The sequence below is a fragment of the Arachis ipaensis genome, chromosome B04, assembly GCF_000816755.2.
Source record: "Arachis ipaensis cultivar K30076 chromosome B04, Araip1.1, whole genome shotgun sequence".
Classification (NCBI taxonomy): domain Eukaryota; kingdom Viridiplantae; phylum Streptophyta; class Magnoliopsida; order Fabales; family Fabaceae; genus Arachis; species Arachis ipaensis.
In genome coordinates, this window is record NC_029788.2 from 23,167,223 (window position 1) to 23,175,340 (window position 8,118).

Genomic DNA, 8,118 nt, shown 5'->3' on the forward strand with positions numbered 1-8,118 from the left:
ATGGTTATAATTAATTTTATAATAGAAATACATAAAAATACATAAAATTAATTATCTAATAGAAGGTATTTATTAAGTAGTTAATCTTTGTATTTTTTATAACCAAAATAAGAAAAAAATTCTAACTCTTTGTCTAGAGAGATATTGCATGGTGTTTTTTTCTTCTCGTCAACATTTAATAGAGATGTCAAATCTTGATCAAATGAAAACTACAAAATAGAATGCAAACAAATAAAAAGATCTGGAATTTTTTTTACATAAATTAATTACATAAAATAAAATATAATTCACAAGACATAATATTTGTATGCCATTGTTGCTGAAATAATAAATGAAAATAATATTACTTCATCAAAATAATATGATTTTTTTAAACTAAAATATCTATATAGTGCATAGAAATAGAGAAAAATTGTAAAAGCCACAAAACGATAAATATCTATTTAAGAAGACCATTGAAAAATAATTAAAGAAGTACATCCATCAAACATAACAAATAAATAGGCAATAACCAAAGTATTAAGTTTTATCTAGATTACTACTATAATCTTTACATCTCATGGTTTGTGTGCATATTCCAAAACTCATTGGTCGATACTATAATTTATGACTTCTTATGGTTGATCCGACTCCGGAGTAAATGCACAGCGGTTATCATGCGAATATCGTGATCCTCAAGCTGCAATTTATTCACTATAAATTAGTACAAAAAATGGTAAGTAAATATTAGAGAGTTGTTTTATAAATGCACACCTTATTGTTACCATTTGGTTTAAACTCAAAAGTCATATCCATCCACTTCATCACCCAAGTTGCAGAGTTCAAGCTTGAACTACATTGAGGTATATCTTCTGGCTTCGTAATTTTGTAGTCATGAAATTGTTTATTATACTCTTGAATGCCATCATCTTTGTAAAAGTTCGACTTGATGACTTGCTCCAGTACATTTAACTAGTTAGATAATAAAAACAAAATATCAGCAAATAAGCTTAGTAAAATTTTTTCAAATCCTTACTAGTGCCTTGATAACACGTTCACGATAGTGAATTCTGTCATCATTAAAATGGGTGTCCAAGTGATAGATTGTGCAATCGCAAACTGAGATTACCATTAGATACCAGTGGTCACCTTCTTGAATAGGAATATATATCTAGACCATAAAATTTGCTCGTGAGTTATGTTTGTTAATGATGAAAAACTACATCCAACCATGAATATCCAAATAAAAAATCTTACAAATTTTAAATCAGGAGTAGGTTGCATAAATTTATAAATATAGTGTTCTATCTTCTTTAAATTTATCTTGCTGAAGACATCCACTTAATTCATTAATGCAAACCAATATAACTGTTAGTACATGATAAAGCATGATTTTAGTACATGATAAAGCATGGTTCTATATCAGCATTACATTTATAACTTATAATCAGTAAAATTATCTTGTTATGGGTTATATAACATACCTCAAATCTTGGTGGAAGTTGCCACGTTGTCTTGAAACTTACATCAGATTGGTCATCAGTGCATCTCAATGCCGCTAATTCAAGAATCTGAACCATAATCCAAATATAGTACTCGTTTGTGTGAAAAATCAAATGTAAATTAATGAATAGATTATTTGTGTATCTTATCAGTAATGGGTCTGTCAGGTATGAAATGTTCAAAGTCTGATCTAGTTGCTCTGATTGTATCTGTTACCATAAGTTCTTCCCTGTATCAGTTAAAAACCAAAAACACATTAGATTGGTCATCATTCATCGACAACAAATATAATATCATATTAACTTACGATGGATCCAACGAGGCTGAAAATGCATATGCACAGGCCTTTATCTGATCTTCCAAAAGACGCATGGTTGGAGTTGGCATAAATTTACAATGCATTGACTACGAATGTTTGATACAAAAGTATTAGCAATACACAACTATATGGTTAATTAGCAATACTCACAAGAGACTAGATAATTAAAGATTGGTGTCTAAGTGGTAATTACGTCCGTAATGGAAAAGAAATAAACAGGTCTTCTATAGCCACTTGTGGATTGGCTCAGTTCATAAGATACCTTGGATTTATTGGATGATTTGGACTCAATCTTTGGCTTTCTAATTCTGCTTGGGGATTGAACGGTAATTTTTTCTGTATCCCCATAGTGGTCTTACCCTAAGAAAAAAATAGATTCAGTAAATTCTTATTATCATTTTAAGAATATAAAAGTAAAAAATATGAGTTGTTGTCCATTAATGCACATGCATTACCTTTGATATATTTTTCTTTTTTGTTGCGGCTCTTATAGTTGGGGATACCGGGTTGTCCATATTGATCTCAATTTTGAACGCATCATCGTGAATAAAAGACCTCTTGTCTAGTTCGATAAGATCATCCTCATCGTCTGATATAGCAGTATGAATATCAATAACCGAATTCTTAGCCTTCAATCTATTTCAGAATGGATTTTTCTTTTGTACAGAAAGCTTGGTCGAAGCCTCGAAATCATTGTTCAGACTGAGTTGTGAAATCATTATCTCAATGCGGCTTACAGATTCAAGGATTTTATCAATCTGTTCGTCCCGAGCCATGTTTACAACTCTCATTGACTGCAAACATTTTAGGTAAAATAATGTCATGTAAATGTAAAAATACAAAAAGAGTGAGAAAAAATGTTTATACTATATAGATTGTATGACATAATATAAATTGCATTACTGGTTATCAAATTAAATTACCTCCATGCTACGGAGGACCTCTTCCACTTTACTAGACAATTTTTCACTTTTATTTAGATCCTTGCTTTGAATAACACCATCATTGATAACTAGGTCATCCTGTAAAAAGAAAACATAAAAGATTAAATTACTCATAATACATTCTACTAAAATTTAAAAACCGATTACGTCTTACCTTAGCACTAGGAATTGTAGTTTCAATTTGATCACCAAGATCAACTGTGATAAGATCACAGTCTGTAGCCAGTGACATATTCTGTGTATTACATGCATCGTTGAGGACTAAATCTTCTTTAGGATGAATATCCATGATTATTATCAACGGAAGAATATTTTATGAGTAGATTTGGTTGAAAGGCAATTACTTAAACTAATTGGTCAACGTATAAAAAATTAGTCGGGTTGAGCACATATATATACACCAAAAAAAGATAATCAAATTAATTAATTCTATCTTATTTAAAATTTTTAAATTAAGTGAACAATCTAAAAAAATTTTATGTTATCTTATCTTTTGGTTAAAATCAAATACAAATCAAATTTTATCTTGATTGTTATTTACAATTTAACAAAGTAAATTATATTAATTCATAATTTTATATCTTATCTATAATTATTTTTAAGTAGCTAAATACTCAGATAATAGTAATAATGATAACATTAGACGAATCACTAATAATTAAATAAAAACACTGCTAAACTGGTTAATAGGCACTATACGTGTTCAAGCAAAGTGAACAATTTTAAAAATTTCTATGTTATCTTATCTTTTGGTTTAAAATCAAATAAGAATAAAATTTTATCTTGATTTTTATTTACAATTTAACAGAGCTTAGGAGAGAGAGAAGCACGTAGGAAGGATTTTTTTTTGTTTATAAAATAAAATAATTAATTAATTCTCCAAAAAAAAATTTTCAGCTTTATTTTTAAGAATACGATTTTTTTTTGGGATTAAGAGCAAGTTTGTCGTACTCCCGGCGAACTCTATGATGACTTCGGCAGACTATATATACTGGTGGGACCATTTTTGTTTGTCCCTTTCTGCTTCTATTCTCCCTTCTAAATTTTCTCTTTTACTTTTTTCTGCCTTTTCGACATCCGTGAAGTTTAGTGTGGGCGATTTTCTCAGTTCCAGGTAGGGGTGGAAAAAGGCCAGGCGGCCTGCTAGGGGCCTGCAGCCTGGCCTGTGTTTAGCCTGGCCTGGCCTGGCCTGTTATAAAATAGGCACAGGCTCAGGCTCTTTTAAAAGTCTTAATACGTTAATAGGCCAGGCTCAGGCTCGCTAATTAGCCTTATTGGCCTGTCAGGCCTGCCTGGGCCTGTTAAAATATAATTAAATATATAAATAATATTTATTATAACAAAATTATGTGATATTTTAAATTTATTATATTTTATTATAAATATTTTTGTATATTTTAAATACATTAAAAATTTAAAATTTTTTATAAATATTAAATATATGACATATTACATATAAATATTTTTATTAAAAAATAATTTTTTTATTTTTGTAAGAAAAAAAAATTATCAGGCCTTTTAACAGGCTTCAGGCCAGGCCAGGCTGAATAACAGGCCAAGCCTAGTATCTTATAAAGAGCCTATAACAGGCTACAGGCCAGGTTCAGGCCAATTAACTGTATGACAGGCCAGGCCTGTTAAGAACAAAGCCTGGCCTGACCTGGCCTGTTTCCACCCCTAGTTCCAGGTTAGTAAATAATAGTCCATTTTTTTATGTTAATTAGAATTATGTGGTTTACTGTTTACATGTTAGATAAAATTGTTAGGTATAGATTGTTTGTTGGTTAGAATAACAGATTTATTGTTTACATGTTAGTTAGTTAGACGTACTTTTAAGTGTTATGTTAGGTAGATTATTTTATGTCACCGTCTTTTAGTATAGTGGCTGTCTATGAACATATTAAAGAATATAGGAAAGTATGTTATTAGAAAATTTAGTCAGAGCTATTAGATTGCGTTGCGAATTAGAAGGTAATTAATCGAATAATCAATTAGGTTAAGTTAGATAAGAAAGAAACGTGCGAAATAAAATTTAGGGTTGAGTTAGTTATAAATTAATTAGTAACATGACGACGTCCGTTAAATAGGGTAAGCTTAAAATTAGTAGGTTTATAAGCTATTTTTCATTTAGTTTATTTTTTAATAATCTAGTGTGTGATTTTATTTTATTAGATTGTGTTTCGATGGAGCAGCAGTTACTGGGTTATGAGCATGAGATGTATAGATTGGATCAGCTTAGCACATCGTTGGGAGGCTTGATCGGGTGGTATGATTTTTTAACCTTTTTTTTATTTTATTGTATTGAATAAAAAGTGGACTTGCTATTGTATTTATTCACGGTACCCTTTTTATTAAATCTTTTTTTTCCGTTTGGTAGGCGCCTCGAATCTTGCGCACTAGACGGAATTTGATGACACGGGTGCCGGAGCAGATTAGGCCATATCTGAGACAAGCCGGGTTTGAGTACGTCGCATATATGGTCGAGTTCGAGCATGATTGGTCTCTTGCCTCGGCGTTGATAGAGAGGTGGAGGCCTGAGTCCCATACATTTCATTTACCGTGCGGGGAGATGACTATCCCCCGCAGGATGTGGCCTACCAGTTGGGACTCAAGATTGACGGTGATCCTGTGAGTAGATGCATAGGTGGGTGGGAGCAGCACCACCAAGGACGAATGATAAACCACTATTTTATAGTTTATATTGTGTTTAATTGTGTGGTTTTGTCATGATCCTTACCCACTTATTCATCAATTTAGCATGCATTTAGACTTCCTTCCTAAATTCAGTATATGTTTGAAAATTGCTTCCTAGAGACTTTAATTATTTATTTTTAATTCTCCTTTATTCCATTCGATGCCGTGATCTGTGTGTCAAGTGTTTCAGGTTTTATAGGGCATGAATGAGATGGAGATTGGAGAGGAAGCTAGCAAAAATGGAAGGAACACAAGAATTGGAGGAGATAACCAGCGAGAAGTGACGCGGTCGCATGGCTCACGCGACCGCGCGAAGGAGCACAAATCGCAGTGACGCGGCCGCATGGCTTGCGCGGCCGCGCGGATTGGAAAGCGCAAGCGACGCGTCCGCATGGACGACGCGATCGCGTGACATGCGCGATCTGCAGAATTTGATGGGGGCGATTTTGGACCTTATTTCGGCCCAGTTTTCGACCCGGAACAGCAGACTAGAGTCAGAGAATATGCAGAAACAACAGATACATTCATTCAGTAGTTTTTAGATCTAGTTTTTGACTCTCTTAGGTTTTTCTCTCTAGTTTTTAGAATTTTAATTTTCAATTGGTCTTAGCATTGGAACAGTGAGAAGAGTCATTTCCTCATCAAGACTTCATCATTCTAGTTTGTTCTCTTAACTTGGTTTTATTCTTCCATGTTCATTGCTATGTTCAATTTTGTCATTCAGATACTTTTATGATTAATTAATGCAAGGACTATTTCTTTTTAATTCAATTCCAATAATCATGTCTTCTTTTAATTCCCTTTCATGTGCTATGGATTCTTTATTTACAATGCGTGAGTAGTTTCCTTACTTGATGGGGAGTTGATTAAAAAGGAACTCTTGAGTTGGAAGGATTGAAAGAAAATTTGTAATTGGGTTAAATGTTGGATCACCGACGCCAATCCCTTTGAACTAAGTGGGTTGCAACTTGTGAACAGATCTGGCATTCTCACTTGTTTGGCTTTCCCTTACCTAGTAAAGGATAACCAAACAGAACAACCATTAATTATAAATTAATCTTACAATCACACCATCAATGATAGAGATTCTAACTAATCAATTCCCAGTCAAGGCTTTTATTTATATTATTTAAAATTTCTCAATTTAAATTCCAATTTACTTAGCTCAACTTTTTGAAACATCTGATTAATAAAACAGCACACTTTTCTGCAACTCGTTGGGACACGACCTGGGACTTAAAACTCCCAGTAATTTTAATTTAAACTCTCTGTGACATATTTCTAAATTGATAGGCAGATTTTCGGTGAGTTAAGAACTATACTTGCAACGTAACCATTTTAATAAATTTTTAATTCACCAGCTTCTGCTTCCCATCAATTTTTGGCGCTGTTGCCGGGGAGTTGCAATAGAGTGCTAATTTTATTAATTAGAATTTATTTATTTGCATTTTATTTAACTTTGCTACTATGAGCTGCATGTTTCTTCCGTCAAATGACGCATTCACTTCCTGATCCGCGCTTGCTAATATTCGATCCTGAAATTGAAAGGACAATTTCACGAATAAGGCGAGAACAGCGTAGGTTAGCCCGCTCTGAGGGTGGATCTGAAAGTGAATATGAGGAAGAAACTAGCCCCCGTTCTACTGATTCGGTTGTTTTACGTGCAGAAAACATGGCAGCTAGAAGAGTTACCATTCAGGAGGAAGGAGCTCCTGATTTTACAATGCAACCGTTTCAAGCGTATCATCCAGCGGTAGCTACGGATTTTGAAATAAAGATCGCACTGCTAAATTTGATGCCCAAGTTTCATGGCCTACCTACTCAAGAGCCTATCAAGCACTTGAGAGATTTTCAGGCAGCCTGTTCTACTGTCAGGCGCGATGGCACTGATGAAACTTCAATTCTGCTGAAAGCTTTTCCGTTTTCTCTGGAGGAAAAAGCAAGAGAGTGGTACTACACTCAACCTCTAGCAAATGTATCCAACTGGGATACACTCAGAAAGGAGTTTCTGGAGAAATTCTTTCCATCTGAAGTTACTGATAAACTGAGGAAGGACATCTCTACAATTGTTCAGGATGACAATGAGACTCTCTTCAAATACTGGGAGCGCTTCAATAATCTTCTGGAAGCATGCCCCCACCACATGATTGACAAGATCGTGTTACTCAGCTATATCACACAAGGTATGAGGCCCCAAGATAAGACCACATTGGAAAGTGCCAGCAACGGGTCTATGAAGAAGTACAAGACCACTGATGAAGCTTGGCAATTGATCAGTGATTTAGCTGAATCTACTCGGAACCACAGACAGAAGCAAGGGCGTTCAAAAGCCATTGCAGAAGTATCTTCTGGCATAGAGACTGCTGCTCTAAATCGAAGCATCTGTGAGATGACCAACCTGCTGAAGCAAATGCAGTTGAATCAACAAGCTCAGCAAATTCAACCGCAGCAAAACCAACAACTAGTTCCACAAAGAATTTGTGAAATTTGTGCTGATTACAGCCATTACACTGATGAATTCCTGCAGCTCCAACAAGAAGACAACATGGAGGCATCCACTCACAACTTCTATGACCGCCCCAACCAAGGGTACAATCAAAGTGGAAATAATAACCATGGATGGCAGGACAATTCAAACCAGAATTGGAGAGACAACAATAATAGGGGAGGCAGAGATAA